The 24,105-nt window shown below is 39.4% G+C and overlaps 2 pseudogenes; both read right to left on the minus strand.

The window, feature by feature from the left end:
* Window positions 1-759: 759 nt before the first annotated feature.
* Window positions 760-5,149, minus strand: LOC112925133 (glutaredoxin-3 pseudogene; annotated as a pseudogene).
* A 728-nt stretch (window positions 5,150-5,877) lies between these two features.
* Window positions 5,878-6,684, minus strand: LOC112925134 (CWF19-like protein 1 pseudogene; annotated as a pseudogene).
* Window positions 6,685-24,105: the final 17,421 nt, after the last annotated feature.

A 24,105-nucleotide genomic window follows, 5' to 3' on the forward strand; every position in this document is an offset into this window, starting at 1 on the left:
TACAATAAGACCGTCCAGTGAGTCCATACCTCTCTGCACTCATGCCCCTTAACAATGTGAATTTCTCAGCCCTCGTCAAGGGGTGGAATCCATCTTCCTGCCTCTTGGATCTGGGTGGGCTGTGCCTTGATTTGACCAGTAGAATGGTACAAGTGACTGTGTGATTTGTAGGCCTGGGCCTAAGAGGCCTTAAGATACCTGCTTTTACCTATAGGAAAATATCCTATAGGAAAATTTGGAATCCTTGTGAATAGAAAAGTTGAGGTACCTTGGGTGGCTGTCCTGGATAGGCACAAGGCACATGAGTAAAGCCATTTTGGACCATCCATTCCCAGAAGAGATCTCAATGCCAGCAGCCACATGAGTGACTCTAGGAGAGACAAGCAGGAAAACTATTGAATGGAGGGCAGCCAAATTGCAGAATTATGAACAAGTAAATGTCTTAGCCTCAGTTTTAATTCCTTTGAAATGTCACAGTAGATAACTGATACACAGACTTTAATTTCCTATTTTATTTTAGATCGTTATTTTTTTTTTACAAAAAGTATTTTTAATTGGATTTGAAGATGTTTATTGCAATCTGCGTTCGGTGAAAATACACAAGACACACACGTATTTAGCACAAATTTGTGAAATACACTGAGCATAAGTGGGTAGGAAGTAGTCTCTGCCCCTGCTCCCCCTGAGAGCTAAGTCAGGAGTAGCCCCACTGTGATGGAAATATTTCCTGCCACAGTGGGGCCCCCAGCATAACATTCACTACTTCTCTCCTTTCATTACTGGTGGGAACTCGCCATTGTCTTTCAGTTCCTCAGCACTATCCACACCTCCAACAGGCTCCCCTTTAGAAGACAGCAGAGGGTATGTGGGCCAATTCGAGTCAGCTTTTAACCGCTGCCGAACTTCTTCATCCTCCAGTACATCAAACGTCTCCTATTCAACACCATTACTTTTCGTACTTCCAGAATTTGTTTGCAGAATCCACATTTTGATTCCTCTTAGTTTCCTTCTATAAAGCTCATCACAGAAGCTTTATTTGTCAGTACTTAGAAGCTTTCCTTTAATTTGGGAGCTTTGGGGCAAATTGTATCTAGTTTGTCAGATGCTTCCAGCACCTTAATTTATCAAATCCTCCTATGAGTGCTCCAGAAACCTAGAGCTGGGTAGAGGTGGGCCAATTGGAATAGGTTTTGAGGCCCTGAAACTTCTTCACCTGAGAAAATATCAAAACTGCTACACTGAATGTTATGCTTGTTAAGAATTCCTACCACGTGCTTGCTGAAACCCCGGCGGGGGCTCTTGAGGAGTTGCCTTCATAAATAACACGCAATGGGCGACAGGGTTCATTTCTTCAGGCAAAGGCTGGAATCCTCTTTAGAATGCTTGTTACCACTGGGTGGGGGGGAGCCGCTAGATTCATGTCACTGAACTGTCCTGGTCAACTCGGGCATGTGCACCAAGTAATAGGTCCTTTTTTTGAGAATTCTTGAAAAACAGGAATGTGGGAACAGAACTAATTTCATATTTTTCAGATACTTCAGTGTGGTGTTTAAATGTGGTGTCTGCCTTGATCAGGTGGGGGCCCCAATGTGGGGTGATGATAGGGTCGGAGGTGGTGGTCTGGGCATGAAAGGATTGACCTGAGGCAGAACAAAGGAGATGGAAGTTTACTGAATCCCCCAGTAAGGGGGCCCAGGGCAGGACAGCAGAGGAGAGGCCATCTGCAAGGAGGCCGTGGGTGAGAGCTGTAATAAAAGCAGGAGGGTGATGAGGTTTGACGGCCATGGAACTCTCTGTTCTGGTAACTGTGCCTGGTTGTGAGTAGCCCATTGGTCAGTGGGGGTCTAGCGATATCTTGAGGTGGGTCCCCCGATGGGCCTGTGTTCAGTCAGGGGGTCCCTGTGAGCTCTTTTTGTCTCCTATCGCTCAAGCCTGTGGCCTTAAGCAGCCTCTCCATTAAGGAACAGCATCAGCTTCCAACTTCACAAATGAGACTTGAGGGCTTTCTTTGGCTAACTCCGCGATCATGTTGTTCATCTGCGAGCACTGTGGGACCCACGGTGCCCAAACATGGACCACAGGAGCAGCAGTTCCTCAACGGCGGGGCTCAGCGGGCCTCCATCTCTGCCCATCCGGCCTCAGTTGCACCCACGGTCTGGCTGGGGCCAGAGAGGAGCACCAGAACCTAAGTTCAGCTATTACTTCCATACCCCAGTACCTAGAATTTTGCATTCTTTAAGAATTTTCTACCCTCTGTGCTGTAATTGGGTTTGAATCTGTATTTTAATCATCATTCTGGCAACACAAATGTCTGTGAAAATATAGACCATGATGAAAACCCACAATAATACCTAAAATAAAATTTGACAAATTGCTAGATTATCAGTGAACATTTTTTTTTTCCTACTAATTAAATAGAGGACACTGCTGTATATAGAGCAAGCAATGGCTCACCTGTGCTTCATCCCAGACGTTCTGGTCATCTGAAGCTAAAAGATGGTCTTATCCTTCTCCAAGGCCAACTGCCAGCCCTTCTGCCCATTCAGCTCCACCATCTAGAAACCTGGTATCAGGACCAAATGAATCATGTTATTTTGCACAAAAGTTTGTCAGTTTTTATTCATGATATAAATTTCGGCTGATTACAAAAGGAAGATGCAAACCTCTGCCACTTTAGGACATATACCAAGATAAAATATGATAATCCGCACTTCCAAATCAGTAGCTATCGTTTACATGTAGCCAAATCTATTTAACTATGTGTTTCTCCATTAGGCATGAAAGATGTTAAGTCTATTCACAGACAGCTTTTTTTCTGATCCCATGCCCTTTATTCACTGTGTGACATACTTTGTTTCAGAATTTAGGAAAAAGAATAACTAAAAACTTTAAGGGAATCAAGAAGAAAATTAAGACCAACATAAGGGCAGCCTGGGTGGCTCAGCAGTTTAGTGCCGCCTTCAGCCCGGGGCATGATCCTGAGGACCCGGGATTGAGTCCCACATCGGGCTCCCTGCTTGGAACCTGCTTCTCCCTCTGCCTGTGTCTCTGCCTCTCTCTCTGTGTGTCTTTCATGAATAAATAAATAAAAATAAAAAACAAGACCAACATAAAATTTAGTACATTGAAATTTTCCTTAAAATAGTTCCTAAAATAAAGACAATTAGTAAAACTGATCTCTGGCATGTCTAAAAAGAAAACTAGAAGACGAGCAAAATAATCCAAAGAAGACATACAGATGGCCAACAGACACATGTAAAGATCCCCCAAATCACTAATTATCAGGGAAATGCAAATCAAAACCACCATGAGACATTACCTCAAACCTATCACAATGGCTAGAACCAAAGACACAAGAAACAAATGTTGATGAGGATGTGGAGAAAAATAAACCCTCACACACTGTTGAATGCAAACTGGTGCAGCCACTGTGAAAGACCGAATGGAGGTTCCTCAAAAAGTTAAAAATATAATTACTGTATGATCCAGTAATTATACTACTATTTACCCAAAGAATATGAAACATTAATTCAAAAAGAATTATGTTTCCTGCAGCATTATTTACAACAGCCAAATTACGGAAGCAGCCCAAGTGTCCATCGATCAATGAATGGATAAAGGAGAGGTAATATGTATATACAATGGAATATTGCCCAACCGTAAAACATGTTGAAATTTTGCCATCTGCAATGACACGGTTGGAGCTAGAGAGTATTATGCCAAGTGGAATAGTCAGAAAAAGATAAATACCTTATGATTTCACTCATATTGTGGAATTTAAGGAACAAAACAAATGAACAAAGGAAAAAAGAGACAAAAAAAAATCAAACTCTTAATTATGGAGAACAAACTGGTGGTTACCAGAGGGAGGTGGATGGAGAAGGGTGAATCGGTGATGGGGGTTAAGAGTTCCCTTATCATGGTGAGCACTGAGTAGTGTATGGAATTGTTGAAACACTATATCGTACATTTAAAATTAATATAACACTGTGTCAACTATCCTGAAATAAAAATTTAGAAATAAGTCCCACGTCGGGCTCCCTGCATGAAGCCTGTTTCTCCCCCTGCCTGTGTCTTTGCCTGTCTCTCTCTGTGTGTGTCTCTCATGTCTCATGAATAAGTAAATAAAAAAATCTTAAAAAAAAGAAATAAGTTTAATTAACAATAAAAAAAGCAAAATGAATAATGATAAAGTTGTTTGTCAATAGCTACAGAAGAGATAGTCCAATAATTCAACCGCAGGGCATGGCATTTTAAGCTTTTGTTTTGGGTAAAAAGGAAAGTAAAGTAGCTGGAATTAAATCCTCCAGGTCAAAAATGTCCTATTTCCCTAATTTTCAGTAGTAGAATCATCTTGTATAGAGAATTATTATTTAAGATAATAGTGAACTCAGTTCTGTTCTTTATGATAATTTTCACATTTCTTATTTTTCTAGAAGTCAATTATGATAAAGTTCTTTTTCTGATTTACGTGAAATGCATTGTCCCCTATTCTTCTGAATTGAAATGAAATGGCGAGTTTTTCCCCCTTCATCTCAATGAGAACAATCTTTAGGGACCACAATATAATTTGATCATTTAATTTGATTTTCTGCCATATATGCCTTTCCTAGCAGTGGAGAAATGGCGCACCATTCTCCTTCCTCTGCTATTTAACAACATAGTCAGAGAGGTGACCAGTAAGATAGAAGCCAGGCCAAGTGCTCCAGTCTACCCCACTTTGGGTCTTATTTCCTGACCCCTCCCACGCCGCTCATGATCCATGCATTCTAACATATAAGTGTGCATCACATACATGGCACGGCACTTGTTTCTCAGGCCTGTGTGTGTGTTTTTCTGTCCATATATGAAAGCATTTACAGTACATGAGTGTGTATCTAGACCAGCACAGAAAAACTCAGGAGAATTTTTATGACTTAAATTCGTATATCATTTTCATTTACAAAGTATATTAGCCCCAATCACCTCATTTTACATTTTCTTACCTCACTTGTGTTTGAGGTAGAAAAAGCAGGAAGTAGTTGCCTCCCTTTATGGAGAAACGACTGTGAACAAAGGAGGGTAAGTAACATGTTCAAGGTTACAGAATAAAAAAGGAGCACAGGTGGGACACCTAAATCTCTGACAAGTGCCCTTTACTCAATGCCATGCTCGTCCCACAGATAGAAAATATGTTTTCATGTAGTGGAAGAATGATACTCTTCTCTTTACTTTTTTTTTGTTGTTTTTTGTGTTTTTTTTTTTTTTGAGGCATATTTCCTCAAGAAACATGTTCAGCATAACCTGGGTAGCATTACAAAGGAATACGTAAGGATTAAATTTGATTACTATGTAGCATCTATACTAATATTGCTATTATAGCCTATGTAGTAGCATATATTATTATTCTGAGTACTGATACCTGTTAAAAATAAGATTCTAGAATGCCATTGGCTTATACAGTTTTGAGAAAGGGCTCTGTGGTAGCATGCTGCACTCTTCCTTATAAGCACACACACACACACACACACACACACACATCCTATAAAAGTGTATCAGTAATAAATAAATATGTAAATTAATGAATTAACAAATAATCAGCCAACCAGATACTTTCCTAATTTGGTCTAAAGCAAAAGCAGCAGAATTCGTGTTGTCCCTACTCATGATGTAATTTTTTTTTCACGGACAAGCATTTGGCTTTTATTTGATAATTTAAATCCTTTTTTGAAAATGTTGGTAAACACAATCTGGATGACAGACATGCTTTTAACATATGATTTGCGTTCCAGAACGTGATTTTTTTTTTTTCCAAAAAATTCAGCATTAGGCCTCTTGGCTGCAGGTCGTTTCTACCGGGGTTCCGGAGAGACTAGCTTATTTACAAACAGGTGGTCACTACTTGCGGTGAAGTTCATAAAGCGCCTTCCCTTTTGCTGAGTCATCCGGAATGAAGTCTAAGGGCTCAACGTTTCTCTAGAAACTGTGGGCCAGGGTTGCCTCTTCCTTGCTCATCTGGCACTGCCTCCAGGCAGGCCAGTCAGGAATATTAAGAATGGCTTCATGGCCAAGACCTCCCTTTTTAACTGCAAGGGAAACATTCTTTTTTAATTTTGTAGGAAAGCTTCTTTCCTCTGTCAAGTTCCTTTTTTTTTTTTTTTGATCCTCTGTCAATTTCAACATAAAAAAATGTCACTCTTGGCTGCGCAACGGGCTTGATGTCAGAGTGCTCTGGATTTCCGACAGCTAGCTCTATGTGTGGTTCCTGCACCTGGGGGATGAAGGCATCTTTAATGTCATTAGCAGAGCAGTGGCTGAGTTGCACAAAAATGACCTGTGGCTGGATGTGATAAATCTTACAATTTCCCTAAAATAGAACACATCATTTCCCTTGACTCTTAAAGAACCGTCTTAGTGTAGAACCATTCTCGGCCTCTTCCACCATCTTGCTGAAAGCTCCATCACGGACTGGTAGTGTCCGATGGGCAGGGTATGGACATGGTCATCAGCTAAGTCTCCGTTGATCAGAGGAAGGTAGCGATGTGTGTCAACGTTGACCACCAAATGCTTTTCCATTTTTTGCTTTTGTAACCGGCAAGGTTCTGGAGGCGAAGGAAGTTTGGAGGCGCTTTGGGTGCAGAGATGCTGCTGCCTGTAGATGGATGCTTTCCTTCTCTGCTTCAATCTGCCCATCCCCTTAGCCATCTTATAGAACAGCACAGTGCTTACAGATGATTAAAGAGATAAAAATGTACATATAGCCTTTAAAAGATCATTGGTCACATAAGCAGGAATGATTTCATCTTCTGTGTGTGGGTTGGATATAAAACACCTATTTAATTTTAACCATCATTATTCTGAGCCAGCTTTGGGGAAGTGGGAGACGGCCATCTGCTCAGAAAGGTGATTATGAATAACACATAATGAAGCCTCATCCAACCAGCGCCGACTGGGACAGAGCCCATGGTGACCAAGACCCAGCTTGGAGATCAGGAAACGGGGCTTGGGGTGGGAATTCTCTCACTTACCACCGCTGTGACCTCAGACAATTAGTCTTTGTCCCTTGGTCTGCAGAATGACAATAGTCTCCACATCATAGAATGTTTGTGAGGACTCAGTGAGAAAGTGCATGGAGAGCCCTGCGCGGCACATCGTGTGCAGTCAACACGCAGTTGCTCTTATAAGAAATTTGCCAAGAACTTCATAAAGCAAGATTTCTGACTTGATTCAAGAGCTCCTAGGTATTTTTAAAACATTCCTGAGACTTTTGTTCTTTACCATAAAACTTAATATAAACACTTATCATGCAAACATTTCTGTCTTGTATAATGTTACTGGTAGTCATGAAAGAGCTTTCCAGCCCTTCATTTCTTACTTTTTTTCTAGTCCTTACTTCTAAATATTCTGCCAAATTTCCCCAGATCATGACTAGTTCACTATGAGAAAAGATTAATGTGTTATTTTCCTGTTCAGTGTCTTAGGGTCCTGATTCTCACAGACTTGATTTCCCACACCCCAATTTGTCAATTGCTTTCTGGAGAGATATGGCTAATGGGAGACAAAATTTGAAAAATGGAGGACTACAGGAGAGAAGCCAGGTTACTTCATTGCCTTCTTTATTGGCTTTGGGTTGCATTTTTAGCCTAAACTGTCTCCATAATTCCACCTCTTTCTAGCAGACCTTCTCTCTGGGGCCACAGTCTCTGTTGAGCCAATCCTTGCCATAATCCCAGTTCCCAACTGGCCCTTGCCTCCATAAGGAGCTCCTCTGTGGTTTCAGCTTCTGTCTACAGGCTCTGCATCCTCAGGCTTTTGCAGCATCACCGTCTCCTTTGTCTCTACAACTCTAGAATCACTTTGGGCTGGCGCTAATCTCTGGATGTTGACATGAAACATGGAGTGTCCTCATCCTTCTCTGATAGTCTTGCAGATCTTCCTCTTCCTTTTTAACTAGTGTCCCCTATTAATGTCCTCTATTAAACTACTTGGTCTGAGTTCTCCTCCTGATTAGACGGGACAGACTCAATTATGGCAATTCCACAAACTGTTTTCTAACCAACTGACCTAGTGTAGACATTTGAGTTTTAGAGTTTTTCTGTAGAATTTGATTGAATTCCAGAGGACATTTTGTCTCATTTATTTATTTTTTAAAAAGCTTTTTTTATTTACTTATTTGGCAGAGAGAGACAGCACAAACAGTTGGAGCAGTAGGCAGAGGGAGAGGGAGAAGAGGGTCCCCGTGAAGCAGGGAACCTGACTTTCCGACAGAGGGGCTTGATCCCAGGACCCCATGATCTGAGACAAAGGTGGAAACTTAACTGACTGAGCCACTCAGGTGCCCTCTGAGGACATTTAAAGTGGTAAGTCATTTCTTTTCTTTTCTTTTCTTTTTTTCTTCTTTTCTTTTCTTTTCTTTTTTTTCTTTTCCTTTCTTTTTTCTTTTTTAAGAAAGTAAAAAAAAAAAAAAAAAAAAAAAGCCTGCTCTGGCCTTGACAACCAATTTTATTAAAAAATAGCTAAGTAGTAGAAATTCCGTGCCCAAGAACTGTAGGTGAAAAAAATATGATGAAGTCCAAGACATCATAGAAAAAGTCCAGAAAAAGAAGAAAAGACTATTTTCATCATTTCTTCTTGTTAGTATTATAGCTCTTGAAATTTTGGAATTTGAAGTAGAAATAATTTAATCAGTTTCAGGTTTATCCTAAATAAAAGAGCTTGCAATTCTAAATGAAACCTCAAAATGTATGTATTTAGAGTTTTTCTTTTTTTTTTTTTTTAAAGATTTTATTTATTTATTCATGAGAGACAGAGAGAGAGAGAGGCAGAGACACAGGCAGAGGGAGAAGCAGGCTCCATGCAGGGAGCCCAATGTGGGACTCGATCCTGGGACTCCAGGATCACACCCTGGGCCGAAGGCAGGTGCTAAACCACTGAGCCACCCAGGGATCCCCTGTATTCAGAATTTTATTCCTGGGCCTTTCATGCATATAGTTAGCACAAATTGAATAAACAAAAGAAAAAATATTAATAAAATACTAGAAAAATTATAACTAATATCAGAAAATAAATTTTCTGCTTAATTACAGAGACCATCACAAAGTAAGCCTGATATTTCCAACTTGTTGCTTATGTCAACACAAAAGAATTGAACTTACTACTTCCTTCAACTTTGTAGATCATTTGTAATTCAAGGGAAAAGTTTCTGCCCAAAATAAAAAAGGTGGATTGAATTATGAAGTTTAAGGAAATCATATTAACCTAACATCTCAAGTAAAATACAACCAGATTCTCTTAGGCAGCCGGAAGGCTATATTTATAAGCTTTCATCTTTGGGCAGATGGGTTGCATTCAAAAGGAAAGAGAACATAGACAGTCAGTGTGTCCTGAGACATATACTTTTAAAAAATTGTCTAAATTAGTTCTTTTCCATTTCCCATGATTATTGGGAAAATATCAATAAGTCGGGGTTATGGAACTTACCTAAAGATGTGGAATATCTGCCTTGATGGATTTATGTGACCACAATGTTAATATAAATAAATAAATTTATTAAATTGACCGTTTTAGGCAAGTGTACACTGAAGTAAGGTAAGAATTACCTGAGTTGATGCAGCTGGTACTTAGCAAATGTTATTGACCTTGGAAAACATCACAATTCGCCAACAATAATAAAGCTCCAATCAAAAAAATGGTTATTCAGAAAGGAAACCAACATTAATGAGAGCGTTTCTTAAAACTGTCTCTCAAAGTAATATACCCATAAAAATAAGTCAATTAGGAAAAAATGTAGTGTTTTTATGGTACATAAGGAGTTTGTAAAAGAAGTAGGTCTAGGACTTAGACAGCTGTGGATTCCATCATTATAAAAATGTAATATAGTAATGGAAAAATATGTTTAAAATTTGATGCAATTGTGAAAGAAACTAGGAAACATCATATGAGAAGGAGTAAATTAATACAATACTTGTTTATTTATTTTTTAAATTAATCGGCTGCTTTTTTAGCAGTTTTAGTTTGCAGAAAATATGGGGAATTCTCATTTACCCATTGTCTCCTCTGAGTATAGTTTTCCTTATTATTAAATCTTGCGTTAGTGTGAACATTTGTTACAATTGATAAGCCCATATCAATTCATTATTATTAATTGAATTTCATAGTTTATATTAGAGTTCACTCTGCTATGTATTTCGTGGATTTTGACAAATGTCTAAGTGTACTACATATGTCCACATTACAGTATCATACAGAATAATTTCACTGCTCTAAAAACCCCCTGTGATCTACCTATTTAACCCTTCTCCTGCCTTTCCCAACCTCTGGCAACCACTGATTTTTTTTTATTATCTTCATAGTTTCATCTTTTCCAGAATGTCTTATGGTGGGAAATATACAGTAAATAGTCTTCTCCAATGGAATTCTTTCACTTACCAACATACAATAAGTTTTCTCCATGTCTTCTCGTGACTTGATAGCTCCTTTATTTTTATTGGTGAACAATATTCCACTGTATGGATATACCACAGTTTCTTTATCCATTCACCTATTGAAGGACATTTTACTTGCTTCCAGGTTTTAGCAATTATGAATGAAACTGTTATAAACATTCATGTGCAGATTTTTGTGTGCATATAAGTTATAACTCATTTGGGTATTTCTGGGATTTTTAATATTTATGACAGTTTTATGAAAACTTTATGCTATAAATGAAAACATTTCAACTAGGTTGACAAATTTCTAGGAAAAAAATATATAAGCAAATTTACCTAAAGGAAAATTGGAAGGTCTGAATTTTCCCATAATTACTAGAAAATTGAATCAATACTCCAAAGTATTTTCACTAAGAAAATTCCAAGCACAGAGTCTCTATCAACAAGTTCAAACGAGTGTTTAAGTAACAAAATATTGCAATCTTACTCATTCTTTTTCAGAGCACTAAAAATTTACTTGTGAGGCTAGTTTAATTTTAATGCCAAAATGCAACAAAAATAGTAAAGAAAGAAAAACATGAGCAAAATTTACTTACGAAACAGATGCAAAAATCTAGTAACAAAAGTAACAAAACAAACTAGCAAAAAGAATGTAGAACATATGTAAAGCACAAATGGTATAATCCACGTGACAAAGTTAATTTTACTTCAGGAAGATAAAGTATTAATATGGAAAAGTTAATTAATATAATTTGCCATATTACAAAATTAAAGCTCATATAATACCTCCACAATTGCAGAAACGGCACTTATTAAAATATAATGTCCATTGATGTTGATGTTCTTGACAAATTAGAAACAGAAGGGAACTTCCTTAATGTGACTGAAAATCAACAGTAAACTTACTACGCAGTGAAGACACATTGAAGTCTCTACTTCTGAGTTTAGGAAGAAGACCAAGATTCCAAGCAATAGCTCTTTTATTTAATATTTTATCAGTGTTTCTAACTAGCACAGTATGACAAGAAAAAGAAATAAGTGTGTAGGGATTGGGAAGAATAGAGAAATAAAAGCTAATTTGCAAATCATATAATAGTGTAGAAGGAATAACAAAGACACCCACAAATGAATTATTCAAATTAATAGAAGAGTAAAGAAAAGCGGCTAAATAAAAATCTGCATAGTACAATAAATTGTGTTCCTGAATAACAGTAATAAATATTAAGAATACAAGGAAAAAAGTTTAAAGGTGACATTTACAGTAACACCAAGCGTACAAATTATCCAAAAACGTTTCTGACAGACTATGTTCCAGAACTCTGTGAGAAACATTTTAACATCTATTGAAAGACCTTAAACAATACCTAAATGAATTAAAAGATTGTAAAAGTACAATTGTAAAAGTACAATTAAATTGTACTCATTGATTTTACCCCCAAATGATTCTAGTCGACATCACAGAGTTTTCTTTCCATAGAAAATGACAAGCTGATTCTAACATTTATGTGTAAATTCAAGAGGGTGCCTACCGCTAGGCAGTCTTGAAATTGAAGCATCAGTCCAAAGACTTGCCTTATTAGGTATTAAGACTTGTTGTAGAGCTATCCTATTTAAGGTAATGTGGTATGGGTGCAGAGGAAGACCAGTGAAATAAAGTGGAGAGCCCAGAAGCAGATGTATGGGTATGCAGATGTGTATGTGCCGGCGATGGCGTGGAAGGTGAGCGGAGGATGAAAAATCTCTCCCATAAACACTGTTCAGATCAGATGTATCCATATGAACCACAAATCAAAATGCTGCTTTCCATCACACAGAAAATCAAGTCTGGCTTGATTAAAGATTTAAATGCAAAAGACACAATTATCAACACAGGGAAAGGTTTTTTGTGATGTCAGGGTAGTGAACGATCTGTGTCTGTTGACTTCAGTTGGAGTATAAAATGTGAAAACATGTAATTGTCCACCAATAGTATTCATAGAATTGAATATATCATTCTTTTATATGTTGATCTGTAGTCATTACGTTGTCTACTTTAGCATTCTTTTATTAAGAAATCATAAAGCACTTTGAATGCAAAACAGCCCAGCCTCAATATTTACTCAGTGTTGCACAGTGAGAAATACAAAATTTGCATAAAGGCCTTTTTATATGCATTGTGGTCAACTTTTAGGAAGGAATACCTAATAGACTTTAAAAATGTTTTGCCATTTACTTACTATCACTGTTTCTATTTTGTTATTCAAATAATATTACAGGTTGGCTATTTCTAAATATGGAAATAAAAGAATGCGAGAAGAAGGGGAAATAATAAAATTGCCAGTATGTATTTGTGTGCTTTTGAGAATTATTTTTCTGTTTTGCTTCATCAAATGTAATTCGGTTTGAGGACAACTTTTACGTCCAAAAAGCTGCTAAAGCTCAAGTTATTTCTTCCAATGGCATGCTTTTTCTTCATCAAATGTCAGATTCTGTAGCAAAAACTTTAGAGAGAATTATTTGTGTAATCTGTTCAGTTTAATCATGTAAAAGTTGCATTCCTAAGAAATCGTGTTACCAAACACAATCGTTTAGCAGGGAAAGGGGGGTTAAAAACTACTGACTTTCAGTCGCACAATAATGAAGTGATTTTTTTGCTCTAGGGATTCCAACAATAATAATATTTTTCAAGCTGTTACGGACTGAATTTTTCTGTTCCCCTTAAATTTACACACTGAAGCCCTATCCCCCAATGCGACCGTATTGGAGATACGGCCTGTGCAGAGGTGAGAAAGGTTACATGAGGTGACGAGGTGGGGCCCTCATCCTATAGGGCTCATGCCCTCATAAGAAGAGACACTGGCATGTGAGGACACAAAGAAAAGGCTTTGATCCTCCGCAAGCTGGGAAAAGTTCTTACCAGGAACCAATCAGCTGGCACCTTCACCCTGGACTTCCCAGCCTCCAGAACCGTGAGAAAATAAATTTCAGTTGTTTAAGCCACCCAGGCTATGGTGTTTTGTTATGACAGCCCGAACTGATTAACACAAACCTAAAAATGTGTGGCTGTAAAGCCTAACCCTCTCTGCCTAAATGTAGCATTGATGACACATGGCATTGGTTCCAGGCCTTTCCCTTCTGTCACCATTTGTAAAATAATTAGCAGAGTTTCTAAACAAATAACATTGATTTCCTCCTTATTTTTTAAATCAGCTTTTGTCATTTAACGAGTCATCCAGAAGCTAATGAATCAAAACATCCATTTATTTTGCTCACAATCTTGTGGGCCAGCAGGCAGATCTCAGCTGGGGAGCTCCCTTCTTCTGGTTCTTCTGGTCTTAGCTGGGATTCTCCATGTGTGGACAGCCACCTGCCTGCCGGGTGGATCTCTCTCGGAGGGTGGCTGGTCAACAGAAGTGACTGGGCTGCGTGTCTGTCACCCTCGGGCGGGCTAGCCTGGTCTTGCTATGGCAACTCCAGGGTTGCAAGAAGCCAGATCAGTCCCAGGCTCAGAACTTGAACTCTGTTCCTTCCACCTCAGTCTGTTGGCCACATCAAGTCAAAAGACTAGACCAGATGGAAGGGACAGAGGAAAAGAGCTGAGATTGTGGCCATTTTTGGGGGGTGGTGGCAGTGGTGGTGGTAATTTACCGCAGTTAAACAAAGCCTATGGCTGGTCACGTAGCCCAGCCGTACCTCTGGGCGCCCCCACTGCCGCCGCAGAGATAACCAACAGCAATCTAAGGCAGTGAGAATTGTCTTTTTAACTAGTTGATGGCACGACAGTGTTTTCAAGGTCTAGAAATCTTCCAGAAACATAACATTTTAACTCCTGGAGGATGGTAGTCCTTTCCGTTCCTTTGCGAATTAACCCTATCTGTACCTGAAGCTCAGAGGAAGTCAAATCTGAGCTAGAATCTGTTTTTTTAAAAATCTATATACCATTATTTTCCTGTTACATGAAGTGATCTCTTAAATAGGTTGACCTAAGTTAGTATTTCCAGAAACCTTCCATAATCAGCACACAATAGAAGCATAAGTTTTGAGGCTGAAACAATAAAACAAGAAATAAATACATAAAACAAAAAAATAAAACAAGAAAAAATAAATTTTTTCTCCCAACTGCTCTGCAAATGTCTGTGTGGCTGGTTTTTTCCCGGCCCTTGGATGAAATCTCAAACAAGCTCTTAGACAACAAAAGCCCTGTAGGTTCTTTGACCCCTACGACAGTTTTAGACCAGTAATTAGTATGTTCAGTCCCAAGTAGCAACAGAAGCTCCAAATTTCATTCTGGGTTAAATCTTCTGTCCTTGCATTCATTAGGGAAGATCAAGTTGTGCTGTGGTGACAGACGCAACACAAGTTTTGGGGGTTTGCTTATTTTGTTTGTATGTTTGTTTACTCTAAGTCCTCCTGGGACCAAGGAGTAACTCATCCTCGCAGTAACTGAGTAATCTAAGCCCTGTGGCTCTTGGGGTGCTGTCATGTTGACACGGGGCCTCCTTGCGGCTGCGAAAGAGGGAAGAACACAGTTGTGTAGACTCTATCTTCTTGACACATGACATCTCCAGTCCCATGTCTTCAGTTGTACAAAGTCACATGCCCCATGTAATCGAAAGGGGTTGGAAAATGTGTTTTTTCTTATCAGAAAAAGGGAATTTCAGAATGATGTTGGTGCGTTCTAACTGCCAAGCACCCTACCTCTCTCCCAGCCCACACCTGCTAGGAATAGGAAATGTAGAAGGCTTCTTTTCTATTGTATTGCCTCATGTTTCTGCCCCTTCCCCTCTCCCCACACAGGTCATAAAATCAGGGTAATGTAGTGAAACGCTGGGACACCTGCACCCCAATGCTCACAGCAGCAATGTCCACAAGAGCCAAACTGTGGGAGGAGCCTCGATGTTCTTCGACAGATGATGGGTAAAGAAGATGTGGTCTATGTATACAATGGAATATTCCTCAGCCATCAGAAAGGATGAACACGTACCATGTGCTTCGACGTGGATGGACCTGGAGGGCATGATGCTGAGTGAGGTAAGTCAGTTGGAGAAAGCTAATCATTGTATGACTTCACTCATACACAGAATATAAGAAATAAGAAAAGGGACTATACGGTAAAGGAGGGAAACTGAGTGAGGAAAAATTAGACAAGAAGACAAACCATGAGAGACTCCTAACTCTGGGAAACAAACAAAGGCTTGTGGAAGGGGTGGGGGGAAGGGGGTGACTGGGTGACGGGCACTAAGGAGGGTACTTGATGGGATGAGCACTGGGTGTTATACTATATGTTGGAAAATTGAATTTAAATAAAAAAATAAGGAATCCCTGGGTGGCTCAGTGGTTTAGCGCCTGCCTTCAGCCCAGGGCATGGTCCTGGGGTCCTGGGATTGAGTCCCACATCGGGCTCCCTGCATGGAGCCTGCTTCTCCCTCTGCCTGTGTCTCTGCCTCTCTCTCTCTCTGTATGTCTCTCATGAATAATAAATAAAATTTAAAATAAATAAATTAATTAATTAATTAATTAATTAAAGAGAATAGGTAACCCCCCCCCCCCAAAAAAAAATCAGGGTAAAGCTGCCGTGGCTCCTCCAAGATGGAATGGAGAAGAGAAAGGAAGTGAGGGCGCAGTATGGTTTTACTTTCCTGGTACTAATGTGAGCAGCAGAGCACCTTCTGGCGTGGCTGGTGTTTACAATGGATTCTTTCTTTGATTGTGGGCTGTGTGGGTTCTTTGGAGATTGTCCCATTACTGCAGATCGCTCATTGGTCTTTGTTGACATTTTCCCACTGACAACCTAAAAGTCCTTTTTGTCCACCTATACCTGGGTCTCTACCACATTTCCTGGAAAAACTCACTTTTAGATGACTGAGGTCTGACACCAGGTCACTTCTTCTCAGTTCAGAGGAAACACACCCACACTGAATGTGTTGCTAGAAAAGGTTCCCACAGTGAAGCCATCTTCTCAGCTACCATTGTCCACCTTACCCACTTCTAGGCTTTTTAAATTCCCCAGCTTTGGGGCAGACACTGGTCTTCTGTATCACTCAGGCTTCAAGAAATATAAGTCAAGTCTTCTGAGTTGTCCTCTTAGTGCCACTGGGTGATTGTGGTGACCCTGGGCCCCGGGGCCTTGACCCAGCCAGACCTGAAAGAGTCCTTAGGGATTTTTGGTCTCATCATCAAAAGAATTTTGGTCTCTCATCAAAAAGAATTCAAGACAGACAGCACAGCAGATGGGAAACACAAGAGGGAAAGTTTACTAAAGCAAAAAATACACTCTCAAGGTATGACAGCAGGCTAATGAAAGAGAGACACACCCAGAGAGGGAGAGAGATAGAGAGAGAGGGAGCTGCATCCCTAGGGCTTGGGTTTCTATCTGCTATCTGCAGTTGTTAGCTAGCACGTAGAATAGCCATTACTTAGAGCAATAAGCAGGGCTTTGGGCTTTTTCTTCCTAATTTGGTGAGGAGTTTCCTGTTATGGCATCCGCCATCTTGGCCTGTCTGGTTTGAATGGGCTTCTTGTGGAGTGGGGTGTGGAGTCTGACGCGGGGCTCAGTCTCACGACCCTGAGATCATGATCTGAGCCAAAATCAAAATCAAAGACGCTTAACCAACTGGACCGCTCAAAAGCCTCCTTTTATCTTTCTCTTTCTCTTCTTTCTCTTCCCTTCCCTCTCTTCTTTCTCTTCTCTTCTCTTCCCTTCTCTTCTCTTCTCTCTCTTCTCTTCTCTTCTCTTTTCTCTTTCTTCTCCTTTCTCTTTCTCTCTTTCTCTTCTCTTCTTTCTTTCTCTTCTTCTTCTCTTCTCCTCCTCTCCTCTCCTCTCCTCTCCTCTCCTCCCCTCCCCTCCCCTCCCCTCTTCTTCCTCTTCCTCTTCTTCTTCCTTCTCCTTTCTCTTCTCTTCTTTCTCTTTTCCTCTCCTCTCCTCTTTCCCTTTCACTCCTTCCCCCCACTTGCCTCACCTGCCCTCCCCTCCCCTATCCTCTCTTCATTTTTTTCTTTCCTTTTGAGAGAAAAAAAGAGAGTACTCTTTTTGAATCACTTATAAGCTTACACCCACATACTGTGCCTTGATGCTTTTTGGATCCATCCCTCTCCTAAACACGCTCAAAACACCACTGCAATTGCACAGGAGTATTTTGTTATAAAATGTTCACTTAGATCACAGGTCATCAAACTTTGGCCTGCTGGCCTAATCTGCACCCCCCCCCCACATTTATTTTTTAAATAAAGCTTTATTGTAACTTAGTCATGCCTAAATGTTTTTGTCATTGCCCGTGGTTGCTCTCCTGCTATAACGGCACAGTCAAGTAACTGTGATAGAGATGGTACGGCCCTCAAAGCCTAAAATATTTACCATCTGGTCCTTACAGAAGAAGTTTGCAGACTTTGGTTTACATAATTGAGATTATCATGGAAGTGAAAGAATGCATATACACAAAATTCTCTCAGAACTCTCCTTATACCAGAGACTGTATCTGTGGATCCCAGGTTTAGAAGCCTTCATCTATTTCCTTGAAAGAACTCAACTTAGAATGCTCAGAGAGGACCAAGGTATGAGCCAACTATTAAAGTTTAGGTGTCCAGGTATCTGTCTTCCAGTGCTCCCCTGACCGCTGGTTGGACTACTGCAGACGTGTAACCACCTGCTTCTGTTTCTGGCTCTGGGGCTGATACTAGCTTCTACGTTTCTCAAGGACAGCCATATTATTTTTCACATGTTTATCCCTAGCACCAAATACAGTATTGGGCAAATTGCAGGAATTTAATAAACATTTATTGATCTAATTGTATAAGATAGTGACATTGAACTAGGAATTACCAAGAGAGATGGGGCTCCTTTGGAGAGCTGACTAGAGTCACCCTTCAGGGCAGGCATTGACAACTCTGGGAAACAAGCAATAGGAATTAGCAGGTCTATGCTGTGAGTTGATCCTGCAAGAACAGCCACCCTGAGCTCCTGTCAGGGCAGCCAGATCTGCCCTGATGGAAGATTTTCTTGGCAGGAATTGTCTTAATAAAACCAGGAACTGGGGCACCTGGGTGGCTCAGTGATCGAGCATCAGTTCAGGTTGTGATCCCGGGGTCCTGGGATCGAGTCCCACATCGGGCTCCCTGCATGGAGCCTGCTTCTCCCTCTGCCTGTGTCTCTGCCTCCCTTTCTGTGTCTCTCATGAATAAATAAATAAAATCTTTAAAAAATATATAGATAAAATGATAATTTGCAAACTTTGATTTTTATCCTTTTGGATAGTTCATATACCTCCCAGATGCTGTACTGATAGTGTTTTATAATAAATTCAGCTCGTTATCATGTTCTCATTTCATTTCTCCTAACTGCAGGATAACTACATCTAATAACAAAGATGACATTGTGTGAACAACTCATGTAGGTAGCTATAAGGGGCAAACTATGGCTCTCTTCTTAGTGAGGAGGACAGCCACTGTTCCACAACAAAGAATGAGCCGGAGACCTTCAACAGTAAGTTCCTGGCTTTATTTTCTTTTTAAGATTTTGTTTATTTATTCATAAATAAACAAATAAACAAAGAGACAGAGAGAAAGAGGCAGAGACATAGGCAGAGGGAGAAGCAGCTCAGCCACCCAGGCGTCCCTCATCTTACATATTATAGCAGATGCTTCAAAGATCCTCTGTGAGGTGGGTGGATCAAGTACTTTATGATTTTACAGGTGTATAAGAAGGTGCAGAGGCTCATAGTACCTCCTTTACCTTAAGATGATTAGTGAAACTCAGATTCAGAAAAAACCCTGAAGATTCCAAATCCAGATGATTTTAGTCAATGTAGCCTCTCCAAAAGCAAAACAACAGTTTGAAAAAGAAAAGATGCTTTTCTCTATATCTTATCCCAAAGTCTGAGAGGCGTAGTTTGTAGGCTGGCAGGGAGAAACTGCTTGTGTGAGGATACTTGTGAGACTCAATGAGCTTATTTACCAGCTTCTTTTGCAGGAGGCTTTCAGGGCAGGTACTTGAGACATGCTTGCAGAAAAATCCTTCAGAATTTCTTGTTATACTTAGCTTCACACTTATTTGTAAGGGGGTTTATGCTGATTATATGGTAGTAATATGATGAGATTTTGGCCTCTATTTTTCAAAAATTTTTTAAACTGAAAAATCTACTAACTGGGAATCTTGCTTTAAACCAGCATTTTTTTTTTAAGATTAAAGGAAAATTGACATTATTTGTTGGCAAAAAGTGAAGTGACTTTCCAAGCATCAAAGCTGTTTAAAATGTTTTGAAAACACAATTATGCTATTCATTTGTTTTCCCTTTAGAATCACTATGTCATGCATGCCAGCTAGGATACTTTGTCTTGGATGGAATGCTGAAGAGTAATCTCAGTTGAAATAGGTTGAAATCCCTCATTAGATACTAAACAGCAGTATGAGGGAAATTGGTTTCTTTTAATCTTCCACATAAGGAGGCAATCTCTTTATATGCAAATACAGAATTTTGCATATTGATTGTATTTTTTTGATGATTGAACTTACACATTTATAGGCTAAATGTCATTCTTTAAAAAGAGGGTGCATAGTAAATATCAATTTCCATAATTTCCCCTAACTAGTTACTACTCTAGCATGCCAAACAGTCTTAACAGTACAATTCATGTCTTCTTTCTCATCCTAATAGCGCTGTTCTCTTAACATTGATTTTATACTTTTGTAAGTGCATAAATAATTTTTAGCATTCAAACCAAACAGTGAAGAAACTCCTCTCTTTCACGTCCAAGATCACTTCTCACCCTTTACTTGGGGGCTTGGGTGGCCAACTTGCCCTTGTTTCCAGGGGAACTTTCCTTGGTTATACGGATTCAAGTTTGTACCCAAGGACATCTCTTAATCCTGGGCGAAACGGATGGTTGGTAATTTAGAATGCTGATCTTGGCACATGTTTTTTATATACTTTTAAATTTGTATGTAATTTCAAACTCAGAGAAGCTGTATATGTGTGGGTGTGTACACACACATGCACACATGCGCGCACACACACACACTTCACCCAAATTAGTAATTGTTATTTTTTCCCCATTTGTTAAATCAAAGTAACTCTCTCATACCTAGCACATTAGGTTTAGACTAAATTACAGATAGCCCTTTGTCTTTGGATGCTCACTTTATAATAGGGATCCATATTATAGCTACCAATATGATTTATGCACTAAAACCCATTTTTGGGGGGACTTGGACCTTAACGATCTTTTCCAGTAGTTTATACTTATTGTATCTTCACTTTGAAACATATTGTTGGTCAAGTTTGTGATTCACTTGAGGCTGAGCCTTTAGTTAGGAATGACAGTCTCAAGCAGTACATTGTTCTTCTGGGAAACTCCATCTGCTTGAGAGTGATTCACTTTTAGATGTGGCTTGTGGTGAGAATCTGGGACTGCATTCCTCTGGCTATAGCTAAAGAAGCTGGGGCTCACCCACAAATAGACTCCCCATGAAAGATCCCATGAGAGAAGACGATATTAAAGCAGTAGTCTTCAGTGTTGAGAGAAAAACAGAAAAAAGGAAGAAAAATAGTAGAGAAAGAAAGAAAAAAATGAAGTCCTCTGAAAGCAAAGGAGAGTAGGGAGAGAAAGAATGCAAAAAAATATAGGCCAGGTAATGGGTAAAAGAAGGAAAACACTTTCAGAAAAACAACTCATAAATCGTTAGAAACCCAGTATACTCTGCTTCAAAACTACCTACTCAAGAACTTTTCCATTTTTAAAGTCATCCCTATTCTTCATAATCGCTTCTTCTTCCCTATGCTACTTTGTTTTTTGGCATCGCACACATACCAGTTCAGGCAGATACCACAGAGAAAAGAAAGATATGAGCACAGAGAGAGGGAACAAATACTGTGGGTTGAGCACTGTGAGAAATGTCACAATGATAAATGTATTAAACGCACGATATGAAGAAGAAGAAATTTTAACCAAAGATTGAAAAAAATTATATAAATAGTTAGATTGATAATAAATGAATGACATAGTTCCATGGGCCTTATTGATTTTTAATTTTTGCTGAAATTCCAGCATTTTATTGGCATATCTGTGTAGAATTGCTCATAGCTGGAGCCAAGCTGATTTATATGTGGAGGGTCACTACTGTTACGTACACAATTTACATTTAAATGAAAAGACTGTCACTAGTAAAATATCCTAATAAAATAGCCTCTCAAATATGGCAAGATGGATTGGGCACCATATATTATCCTTCCTTCCTCCCTCCCTTCCTTTTTTTCTTTTTCTTAAAAAGTTTCACTGGCTCAACTACAGATCGTCCCATCTCTCTTCCTTCCTTCTTTCCTTCTTCCTTTTTGAATGATCCTTACCACCTCCCTTTTAGGTTTAGTCATGTTTTTTCTTTTATATACCGTCACTGAAATGTCTATAGAACAGAGTGTCAGGAAAACATTAGCACGTGAAGTATGGTATGCTGACGTCGTGCATTCTCACAAACAATGCTTATTTTGAGGATTTGTATAGAAAGTTTGGTGGGTGCCTTAGTGCTCAGAACGATCCTATTCTTGGACAAATGCTATCTGAAGGTGTGATTCAGATATTTAAACTGTGAGAACAGGTTTCTCATTACCTCTTGTTCACTGTCATTATGGCTCTGCGCTCTGTTTCCAGATCTGGGCATCGTTTCTTAAGCTACCACAGAACATGGAGATTGCAGGTAATCTGCACCCAGATCTCCCATTGTTCCCAGCAAGAGATTTGGCTTAGAGTGAGGATTTAAAATCACAGGTGACCCCACAGCTTTTAAATCTTCCTCTCTAAGGTCATTGTGCTGGGGCTTACAGAGGAGACATTGATTGGTTTCAATTTAGGGTCAGATTTTAGGCATGGAGGTAGTCTGTGCTTCACGTTCTCCTGGGAAATGTCCCACTCCCCTAAGGAAAAGGAAGTTACAAGTTTGGAAGGTCATCTACCTCTTAACCACTAGGGGAGGTTGGGGAGGTGGGATGGGGGGGAGGTGGTTGTAGCTAAAGGAAGAGGAAAACAATGAGCTATGTTTTTTTTTTTTTTATTCCCAGCCCTAGGCTATTCACAGGAAAGTTACCTTCATATCATGATGCACAAGCTTTAATAATCCGGAGGCTCATAGTTTTAGATTCCTCAGAGAATAGGCAATATATTTCTAGTACTTTCAAAGTTACCATAATATGCTTTCACATATTTTATTTGATCATCACAAGAATTTTTTTTTCATCACAAGAATTTTATGAATTATCTCTTATCCCCTTTTGTGGGAGAGGAACCAAGATCCTGAGAAGCTGTGATGTCTCGAGTCTATAGGGTAAATCAACAGATGTTCATTGGCAGCCACCATGTGTCAGGCCGGCTGCTAATCAGTAAGGGTAGAGCCACGATAGGGATTAAAGTCTTAGAATTCTGAGTCTCCTATCCTATCCTATTCCAGGATGCCTCAATTCCTGACGAGTATATTTGATAGAACTCTTTCTTCTTCCCTATTAAAATATGTTTACATTCAATGCTGCTGTCATTTCTGGAGGTGTCATTTCACTTATACAAATGTAAACTCCTAAGAATAGGGTTCATTTTTGGTTTTTGTTGTTTATTTTATTTTCTAGTATCTGTAGGACAGTGTTGCTCACATAAATTGTACAGTATAAAATCACTGTGATATATGGAAGTTCCCTAAATGTAATCATTAACCTGTGGGTAATTAAAAAGTAAATCACATTTTTTTAGGGGAGGGGATAAAGATTAGCTTGAGTTGCTCTTTCCTCATGCATTTAATTACTGTAATTGATTGACATTCAGTACTGAAGCATAAACAGGTAAAAGTAACAGATTTATCACAATATGTAGAACAAATAGTCTTACCACATGAAAATATAAATTATTTTGAATATTTAGGTTTGTGGTTTGACCTTGTAGATACACATTGTGTGTGCGTGTGTGTATGTGTGTTTGTGTGAAGGAAGAGAATGTAATTCTAATTAAATCCAGAATTTGAAGTAATGAGAACTAGGGACAGGGAAGCTGCAGCATTTTTTTTTTTTTCATCCAGAACGATGTCAACTCCACCAGCAAAGCTTTAGAAGAGAGTTCAGTTATCTGTGTGAGCTGGTGAGCATCCCTTCCTTTTCACTTTCCTTTCCAAACTGCACAGCTGAAAAGCATTATTAATGGAAACACCCTGCTAAATCAGTGATTCATACACCCTATCTGTTAGTTTTTGTTGCTGACGTGCCATTTTAACTATTAACCCTTTGGAAAAACTAATAGGACATTCCGGCCATAGACCCCAAATTTTCATTTGTTTATGCCCAGTTGCAAAAAGTTTCTGAGCTACATGTGATTACTGCACCCAAGTGAGATCCTGACAAAAGTTCAGGTATTTGGTCACACTCTGCCTGTTGTATTCTTAGAGCCAGAAAGACGGATTCCAGAACATTCACCAACAGAATTTGGGGTTTGAATTAAAAACTCTGAGAACCTGTGTGTGTGTGTGTGTGTGTGTGTGTGTGTGTGTGTTGGGATCAAAGGCCAGGAAAGGAAGAAAACAGGGCAGCAGATGAAATCCATTAAGTGAAAACTCATTTAAAATAATTAAATTCTTTTTTAAAAAAGATTTTATTTATTTATTCATGAGCGACACAAAGAGAGAGAGAGGCAGAGAGACAGGCAGAGGGAGAAGCGGGCTCCCTGCCCGACGCAGGACTCAATCCCAGGACTCTGG

This window comes from Vulpes vulpes, chromosome 1 (genome assembly GCF_048418805.1).
Source record: "Vulpes vulpes isolate BD-2025 chromosome 1, VulVul3, whole genome shotgun sequence".
Taxonomy (NCBI): Eukaryota; Metazoa; Chordata; class Mammalia; order Carnivora; family Canidae; genus Vulpes; species Vulpes vulpes.